This window comes from Chiloscyllium plagiosum, chromosome 4 (genome assembly GCF_004010195.1).
Source record: "Chiloscyllium plagiosum isolate BGI_BamShark_2017 chromosome 4, ASM401019v2, whole genome shotgun sequence".
In the NCBI taxonomy this organism is placed as follows: domain Eukaryota; kingdom Metazoa; phylum Chordata; class Chondrichthyes; order Orectolobiformes; family Hemiscylliidae; genus Chiloscyllium; species Chiloscyllium plagiosum.
Genome location: NC_057713.1, coordinates 132,862,622 through 132,872,301, shown reverse-complemented (window position 1 = coordinate 132,872,301; position 9,680 = coordinate 132,862,622). Strand labels below are relative to the sequence as shown.

The 9,680-nt window shown below is 40.0% G+C and overlaps 1 long non-coding RNA gene and 2 other non-coding genes across 4 annotated transcripts in view; 1 reads left to right on the top strand and 2 right to left on the bottom strand.

Moving 5' to 3' along the window:
• The window catches only part of LOC122549442, a 24,276-nt gene extending 14,596 nt beyond the window's left edge, over positions 1-9,680 (bottom strand). For both annotated transcript variants that reach the window (XR_006311532.1, XR_006311531.1), the window contains exons 1-3: positions 9,303-9,680; positions 8,655-8,780; positions 7,144-7,301 (exon numbers count right to left, since the gene is read on the bottom strand). This is a non-coding gene — a long non-coding RNA (uncharacterized LOC122549442). The remainder of the gene's footprint in view (positions 1-7,143; positions 7,302-8,654; positions 8,781-9,302) is intronic.
• Positions 8,494-8,566, bottom strand: trnar-acg. Its single transcript has one exon. It is a non-coding gene; the product is annotated as a tRNA-Arg (tRNA).
• Positions 9,357-9,447, top strand: trnay-gua. Its single transcript is given in 2 exon segments — positions 9,357-9,393; positions 9,412-9,447. It is a non-coding gene; the product is annotated as a tRNA-Tyr (tRNA).

Genomic DNA, 9,680 nt, shown 5'->3' with positions numbered 1-9,680 from the left:
ACTTCCCTCGTCAGCCATGGCCGCCCATGCCTCCTCCTAGGATCTTTCTTCCTTTTTGGAATGAACTGATCCTGCAACTTCTGCATTAGACATAGAAATATCCGCCATTGTTCCTCCATTGTCATCCTTGCTAAAGTATTGCACCATTGAACTTTAGCCAGCTCCTCCCTCATAGCTCCATAGTTCCCTTTATTCAACAGAAATATTGTCACTTCCGATTGTACCCTCTCCCTCTCAAATTGCAGAGTGAAGCTTATTGTATTATGGTCACTTCTTCCCAATGGCTTGTTCACTTCGAGGTCCCTGACCAATTCTGGTTCGTTGCACAATACCTGGTTGGCTCCAGCACCAGCTGTCCTAAGAATCCATCTCTGAGGCACTCCACAAAGTCTCTTTCTTGAGGTCCAATACCATCCTGATTCTCCCAGTCTTCCTGAAGGGCTCATGCCCGAAACGTCGATTCTCCTGCTCCTTGGATGCTGCCTGACCTGCTGCGCTTTTCCAGCAACACATTTTCAACTCTGATCTCCAGCATCTGCAGTCCTCACTTTCTCCTCTCCCAGTCTACCTGCATGTTGAAATCCCCCATAACAACTGTAGTAACATCTTTGCGACAGGCCAATTTCAGCTCCTGATTTAACTTGCATCCGACATCCAGACTACTGTTTGGGGACCTGTAGATAACTCCCAAGAGGGTCTTTTTACCCTTAGAATTTCTCAGCTCTATCCACACTGACTCTACATCCCTTGATTCTAAGTCCCCCTGCGTAAGGGACTGAATATCATCCCTTACCAACAAGGCCACCCCACCCCCTCTGCCCGTCAGTCTGTCCTTACGATAGCACGTATAGCCTTGAATATTCATTTCCCAGGCCCTGTCCACTTGAAGCCACGTCTCAGTTATCCCCACAATATCGTATCTGCCAATTTCCAAAAGAGACTCAAACTCATCCATCTTATGTCTAATGCTTCGTGCATTCATGTATAGTATTTTTAATTTGTTACTGCTCTCACCCTTCCCATCAACCCTTATTTCACTCAACCTTACAGCATGATGCCTTTCCGAGTTTTCTGCCTCATTAATACAGTTGTCTTAATTGCAAGAATTGAAGAACGGATATCAACGAAACCACTGCCGGTGAATTCATGCGGGATCTAAGTACATAACCTTGTGGTTCTGTGGCCATCTTCCTTCCCACCTCTCCACTCTCCTCTCCGACCTATCACTTTCACCCCCATCTCCATCCACTCTCAGCGAGCTTCTCCCCGGCCCTATTCCCCTCCCTTTCATCTCTCCACCCCTTGGCCCACAAGCCTCATGCCTGATGAAGGACGTATGCCCGAAATGTGGATTATCCTGCTCCTCGGATGCTGTCTGACCGGCTGTGTTTTTCCAGCATCGCATTCTTCGACTCTGACCTCCAGCATCTGCCGTCCTCACTTTCTCCCTGCTCATATTCCTAGCAACCAAGCAGGTTTCGCTCATCTCAAGCTCGTATAAATGTGGTGTTCATTTGTGAATGTTGGGATTGTAGTTCTAAGGTAAGCGCAAAGCGGAAATATCAGTACTCCCTTTTTTGCCTGCCATATTTCAATATTACATCCGCTGTTAAAAAAAAATTCAGCGTTTCACCCCTTCCTCATCGTCTGCTCTCTTCTGCTCTCTTCTGGTACGATTGGTGTAATAACCTCGCTGAAGGTCTTGTCCAGAAAGATCTCGTTCTCTCAGATGAGCCTAAGGTCCTCGAGTTCTTTCATCAGTGCTGCAATATGCTCTGTCAGTAGCTGAACATGCACACACTTTCCATACTTATACGAGCTAGACACACCAGAGTTGTTGACCTCCCACATCAAGCACATAGTGCACTGAACCAGCTTGGCAGTCATGTCTTCACCCTCTTCAACTGTGGCGTAATCACTTCACTCAACCTCTAGGACCTGGGGTCTAGAACACACCCACTCAAATAACAATCACTTACCTTCCCGACTGGCTTTGCACTCTGCCTTCACTTCCGCCCAGCTCCCGCCGCTAAATATTTAATATTTAACAATATTAAATTGTTTAATATTGAATAGAGAGTGTAATATATTTCCAATTTATCTGAATCATAACTTCAGATTAGTCATCTCCATTTTAGCTTTCTGATTACTGGGTGTGCTTTCATAACTTGAATAAGATATGTATTTCTCAAATAAACACCACCTCATTAACCAAATGTCTATTTTAGTAAGCAACAGAATTACAGAAATCTATAAAACTATAGCACTCTTGGAAGTAAAAATATAGTTTTGTTAGTTTATAGTGGTACTGCTTTCCACTTGCTAATGGACCAGATGTAGATATATAATAAAACTGTACTGAATTGTCATACAATCCTCAATTTCTTTCCTCACACCCACTGACATCAAAAGCACTGATAACTAGATTGCACTGTAGGATATTTTACAACCCACTTCGAGCACAAACTTGTAAAAAAATCCCTTTTGTACAAGTTTCCCAGCCTTTGAAATTTTTCAATTTGTACCCTACATGAAAACTGTAATTCTAAATGTAATTCATCATTCATGATGTTGCTGGTACAGAAATTATGTCACAATGAAAGTTTACAATTTTAATGTGCCCCAATCAGCAGAAAATCTTGATGTCCATGAACACATATTAGACTTATACTGGGGGTAAGATTCCCCACTTCAAGCATTCAGATAATCTAGCTACTTTTGTCTCCTCACACGAAACAGAGTAACCATGTTTGTGTATATCTCACATGTATATAACATTTTGGATTCATGGACAATTTAATTACTTCCTACTTAAGAAAAGACAAACAAATATTATAAATTAGATCTTCAACCCTTGAGTGGTAAAGGTTACTAAATAGCAACATGACGTTTTTAGGAAATAAATTACAGGAAGTTTTTCTCAAGACAAATAAGCAATCTTAATGTATATTTCAGTTTAGAAGATGATCTGTTTAAAAATAAATGGTTTAGAAATGAGCAATTGATCTATTTAGTTTTCACTTGCAAGTTGTAGTTAATGCATTAAGATATAATAGCTGTCTGTGTGTTATGCTACTTAAATTTTGCACAAACATTTTATTTGGTAAAGACAAAAGCCTTGCATGGTTAACCATTTTCCTTTGTTAAGTCCTCTGTGACAATATTGTTTGCACGCTGCATTTAAATCAATTGTGAAGAAAGTGTAATTTTAAGGTTTGTTTGTTTTGATATCAGCCTGGTTCATATTTCAGATAGTTTCAGGTGTTCTTTGTTCTAAGTTACTACCTTTGGCAACTGTACTTGCGTGGAACAAATATATATGGCATTCAGGTTATCTAATTTCTTCTTACTTACCTAAATGTACTGAAGTGAAACTCTTGAATGTATATGCAAACTCACAGCCTGCACTATTCTTGACCATTTCCTTGGCATAATTTCAAGGTTCCAATAATCAGGAACTGTTGTATTTGGTACAGGTTAACATCACCTTCATTTTTGCAGGCCCCCTAAGATTCCCCTACTTGTTTGTAACCAGATACAAAGTGCCCTACCAATATCTGTCACTGTTAAGGGAATGTTAGCTGACTACTTGATTTCGTTATTGTTTGCCCATCACAGTAGGATACAATGTGTAGGTGGTGCGAATGAGAAATGCATGGGAATATAAGAAAACATTATTGTGAACTATAATGTTACCATTTTCTCCACCTCTTGCTGTGAAACCACAATATTAACAATGTTCTTTAAGAACAACCTAAACTCTGTTCATTACTCAGAATGATAAAAGGAAAATCAACAGTCCTTTTACCTTTTGTATTTTATGATTTCCTCATTTTTCTTTGTTATTTTTGACAATGTATATGAGCCCAAATATGCTTAAAGAAAAAATACAATAATTGATTGAGAAAACCTCTGAAAACTGTATCTTTGCACTGTAGCTAAACAAAATGAAAACAAGCAAAAGTGTTAGCAGAATGTCTGCAATCAGAAAAGCATTTAATATTTGTTTTGTGTATACACTTGTTGATGTAAAAGAAACAGTATGTTATTAAAAAAATGTACTGTTCTAAAAAAATGTACTGTTCTAAAAAAATGCTTGCAATTGATGAATGGTGGCTTGATGTCTGATTTTCCAACATCTATATCTCTGTTTTGGGGTTATAAAGTCATAGAGATGTACAGGACCGAAACCCTTCAGTCCAACTCATCCATGCCGACCAAATATCCTAAATAAATCTAGTCCTATTTGCCAGCATTTGACACATACCCTTCCTATACCCTTCCTATTCATATGCCCATCCAGATGCCTTTTAAATGTTGTAATTGTACCAGCCTCCACCACTTTGTTTTGATTATGGTATAGAGTAAATTTTATGAATTTGCTTTCTCAAGTCTCAGCTCCAAGTAGAAATATGTATTGGGATTTAGAACTGAAGATTTGTTTTCTCATCCACTTGTGGGACTGACTGGGCCAGCATTGTTGCCCATCCCTAGTTGCCCTTGAGAAGGTGGTAGTGAGCTGCCTTCATGAACTGCTGAAATTCACATTGATATAGGAGTAGGAGTAAGCCACCTGGTCAGCGTTTAATAAGGGGAAAGTGAGGACTGCAGATGTTATTTAAGGGGGGAGGTTAGACGCAAGTTTTGCATTTCTTGCGGTTGCAGGGGAAGGTGCCGGGAGTGGAGGTTGGGTTGGTGGGGGGTTTCCTGAAGAAGGGCTCATGCCCGAACGTCAATTCTCCTGCTCCTTGGATACTGCCTGACCTGCTGCGCTTTTCCAGCAACACATTTTCAGCCTTTAATAAGGTCAAGATTGCTCCACCTTCCCATCTACCCCATATAACCTTTCATGCCTTAACAAGAATCTATGCGTCTCTGGCTTAAACATAGTCAAGGTCTTTTATTCCATCTCCATTTGAGGAAGCAGTTCAAATGACTCACATTCCTCAGTGGGAAATAAAACTCTCCTTATTCTTTTAAATGAACGACTCCTCATTTGTTGACTGTGACCCCTAGCTCTAGATTCTCCCACAGAGGAGATATGCATTTCACATGCACCCTGTCAAGACTCCTCAGGATTTTAAATGGTTCAATCTAATTACCTCTTACAAAGCCCAAGGATAACTTGTCTTTTGCTGACCCTAAACATGAGTAGATGGAAAAATTGTATGAATCCTCCGACTTTAGCCTGCATTCCTAATGCCTAGTGCAAATTTCTGAAACTTGTTTTCATGTCTTTTTTTTGTTATTTTTCACCAAAAAAACTGAGAAAATGTTCCAGACAAAAACAGAAGTTGCTGGAAGAGCTCAGCAGGTCTAGCAGCATCTGTGGAGAGAAATCAGAGCTAACGTTTCAGGTGAAGTGACCTTTCCTCAGAACGAGAAAATGTTCCATTCAGCGTGAGCACTGTACCATTGTGAAATGGATGAATGTGGCTAAGCATTTGATTAGAGGTTCATTTTGCAGGACCATCCCTTGTATTTGTTTTTCTGAACAAAATGTAGAAGCTTGCACAATTTGCAGAAGCACAATCCCAATTTTCTTCCAGGAAATTCCGAGCTCAGATCATCCGTATGAAATTTGTTAGCCTGATTCAGCACTGGTGGGAAGCAGCTTTCTCCAGGAGCACCAGTTATATTCTTCCCAGGATTACATCCTCAAAGCAGATGTTAAAGAGCAGGCTTGGCAATGAATATACGAAAGTGACAGGCAGGAAAAGACTTGCTGGTCAATCACGACCAATATGCACATTGAGCCTGCCATTGACGAGAATACAAATATTTTTACAGGCTATATTTGGCTGTTTTACCATTTGTTTTGGGCCAGTTTCCAACATTTTTATTCTACAAATTAGTACTGTATCTATGAATTCCTAAGGTGGAATTCATTTTGTGTTATTTAGAAGGTACAAAGAGGTGAGAGGACCGATGGGAGGTGGACTGTTCACAAGTATTAGTAAACTCAGACGTCCTTATCTGAAAATATCTGAGGAACACTGACTCATTTCTATTTCATCATCGAGGGAGTGGTGTCATCAATTAGAATCCACAGATAACCATCAGAGAATAGCATTGTCAGTGAAATTCAAGGAAATCACAGCTCTGAACCTGTACAGTGTAAACTCACTAAAAGTTACAAAAACAAACATCAATGAACACACCAATGCAACAAACAGTTCACTGAAGCATTGTTCTTTCATCAGTTCCCCAGAGCTTATCACGATATATCCTGAGCATTTAATTCCACAGGGAGTCAGCTAAAAATGACCATATCTGTGATTCTTCTTTTTTGATATATAGAATTTATGAAGATAGCTGGAGGTTTCTTGCACTCAGCTCCAGGTGATATTTTTGACTCGAGTCTCAGGGTCTATGGAGATTAACAGGCTGCTGTGAAAGAAGATTCTTGCAGGCATTTCTAACTTTAACGAGTTTGCGTGTACACTTGGTGAATCATTTCCTGAAAGATTTTGCTTTCTCTGTGTTAGGTTACACTATTTTACTGAAGATGTGGAGATACCAGTGTTGGACTGGGGTGGACAAAGTTAAAAATCACACAACACTAGGTTATAGTCCAACAGGTTTATTTGGAAGCACAGGTAAGCTACCTGACGAAGGAGCAGCGCTCTGAAAGCTCATATTTCCAAATAAACCTGTTGGACTATAACCTGGTGTTGTGTGATTTTTAACTTTATCTTACTGAATGCATTCCTCTCTGATGAATGAAGAAAAATTGCACTGAAAATGGTAACTAATTTATTTGAACAATTTGATTTGTTGGCTTTCTGAGACTTAATGGTCATTTAATATTTGCTTTGAACAACATCTAAAGGATTTTATTGTTTTGATTTCGGCTAATTATTGTTCCTCATTAATATATTCGGTTTACTCTCATTCATTTTCAGATAATTAATATATAATTTAACTCATGGAAACCAATCACTCAATTTCTGCTTCATAGATTGCACAGAATTGCACAGAAACAGGTCTTCTGGTGTAAACATTTAGATTTGGTGCCATACAAATAAGTATTTTTTACATCTTCTCCAATTTCTCTACATACTTTTAGTAATATAGACACAAAGAAGGTAAACACTGGACAAGACCCATTTAGCAAACATGAAGCTTAGAATGCATGATTACCTCATGTTGCTAATCCTCCTGTACAGCAGCATCATGTTGCAGGAGAAAAACACTCAGGAGCACTCCATCCAAAGCAATGATAGTCTGGATGCCTCCTTCAGCCTGCTACTCCTCCGCTACTACAGTGGTCACTGAAGGCCGTGTGGTATGGGCCAAGGCTTTAGGATTAAAAGAAAAATACTGCGATTGCCGTAAATCTGAAACAAACACAGACAATGCTGGTCTAGCAGCATCCAAAGAGAGAGTTTGAGTTAACATTTTGAGTCTGGTACGAGTCTTCTGCTGGATTGTGTACAGCCCACATCACAAGACTTGTTCCAGTGGGTGTTGAGGCTCGGTAAGCCTTTGGAAACGTCCTTTTGAGGACACTAATAGTTTGCAACAGAATTCTCCTATCTGCAGCAAGGTGGACATTATAGTGGTGTTAGACACTTGTTGGAGTCAATATAACCTCGTGCATGTGAGCATGTATTCCTTGTTAGCAATCTTCTGATTCAACATTAAAATGTTCAACAAAAAACGGAGGGTAGTGGAAATCTGAAATAAAATCAGAAATTGCGAAGAAAATCAGCAGGTGAAGAGAAAGAAACAGAGTCAACATTTGGAATCCAGTGACATTAACAGAAATTGTTGAAAAAGCTCAGCATGTCTGTGGAGAGATCCACCTGATTCCCTATCCCTGCATCCCAAGCTATCTTCTGAGTAATCATGTTTTGGAGATGCTGGTGTTGGACTGGGGTGGTCAAAATTAAAGATCACACAACACCAGGTTATAGTCCAATAGGTTTAATTGGAAGCACTAGCTTTCGAAGTCCTGCTCCTTCATCAGGTGGTTGTGGAGTATAAGATTGCAAGACACAGAATTTATAGCAAAATTTATAGCTTTTTTTGTTAATTGCTATTTATAACTATATATTCTGTGTGCTTCCAATTAAACCTGTTGGACTTTAACCTGGTGTTGTGTGATTTTTAACTTTGTACACCCCAGTCTGACACCGGCATCTCCAAATCATAACATTTCCCTAGCTACTGTCAGTTCTGAGGAAGGGTCACTGGACCCAAAAATTAACTCTGATTTCTCTGCACAGATGACCTGCTGCGTTTTTCCAGCAATTTCTGTTTTTGTTTCAGATTTCCTGCATTTCTTATCGTTTTTATTCGGAGTTCAGTGACCCTTTTTTCTGATTCAACATGGTGGCTCAAGAATGGGGTTGATAAATGTAATTTATTCCCGGGGAGTTAAAAAAAAAAGAGATAAGAAGAAAATAAAACAGGAGCTGAAGACCTGAAACAAAAGCAGACGTTGCTAGAGAAACTCAGCAGGTCTGCCAGAAAAATTAAACAAAAGCACGAGTCAGGCAGGAGTCGAACCTACAATCTTCTGATCCGTAGTCAGACGCGTTATCCATTGCGCCACTGACCCATGTATCAAATATATTATTGTAACAGAAGATTGCAACAAATTGAGCTACTTTGACGTTGCATTTCCTACAAGTTGTTGCATTTCTTACCCTTTTACTATATCCTCAGAAGTCCCACCGCTGGAAGGCTGCTTAATCTGGAAATGCAAGTTCACGGACCAGAATCCGCAATTAACGCACAAAAAGCCCAACAAAAGAGCTGCGGATGCTGAAAACCTGATATACAAATAAAAAGAAACCACAGAAATTGTTGGGAGAATTGCAGATATAAATTCAAACAGAGTCTGGCAGCATCCGAGGAGTGAGAAAACACGGTAGATCCTGAAGAAGGGCCACTGGACTAGAATTATTTTCTCAAACGCAGACCTGCCGAGTCTCTGCAGTAATTTGTGCTTGCAATTTAAAAAAAATATAGCTAGTGAGCGCCTGGACACCAACTTATTGGCAGCTTAGCCCGGACAGAGAGTCTGCCGTGAGTCACAGACTGTACTTTGTTGTTTTTTTTGGCAAATTAATGCCGGATGACTGATAAGTGCAATTCTTTTGACATGATTATTTGGAGACAGAGGAATAGTCTGGCTTTGCAGGAACACTTTCTGTTTGACTTGGGTAGGGATCTGAATCTAAAGTGAGGGAGTCCGCTGGAGTGTTCAGTGTAGGATCCAGCAAGAAAACAAAACCGAAAACAAAACACCGGCATCTCCAAATCATGAAAACGAAACAAACATTCTAACTCACCCTCCCACAGCCTTCTCATTTGTTACTGGGTCCAGTAGGATCGAGTTTCCAACGCCTTCGATAGCTCAGCTGGTAGAGCGGAGGACTGTAGAGGCTACAACTGCAGGATATCCTTAGGTCGCTGGTTCGATTCCGGCTCGAAGGACAGTTCGTTTTACTTTCGGTTTCTCGATATTTTCTGCTAAGAATAAAGCCAGTCTTTTTTTAAAAAAAATTTGCAGGCGATAATTTACACTTTTGCAACAGCAGCTGTCTTTACAAGATCTTTACACAGGGGAGGGATATGGACAAATAGATTTAACCCAGAAGGGATCTCTTGTATAACACAGGGACTCGGCACACACTCTCATCATGGTGGTAAAAACAATGACTGCAGAT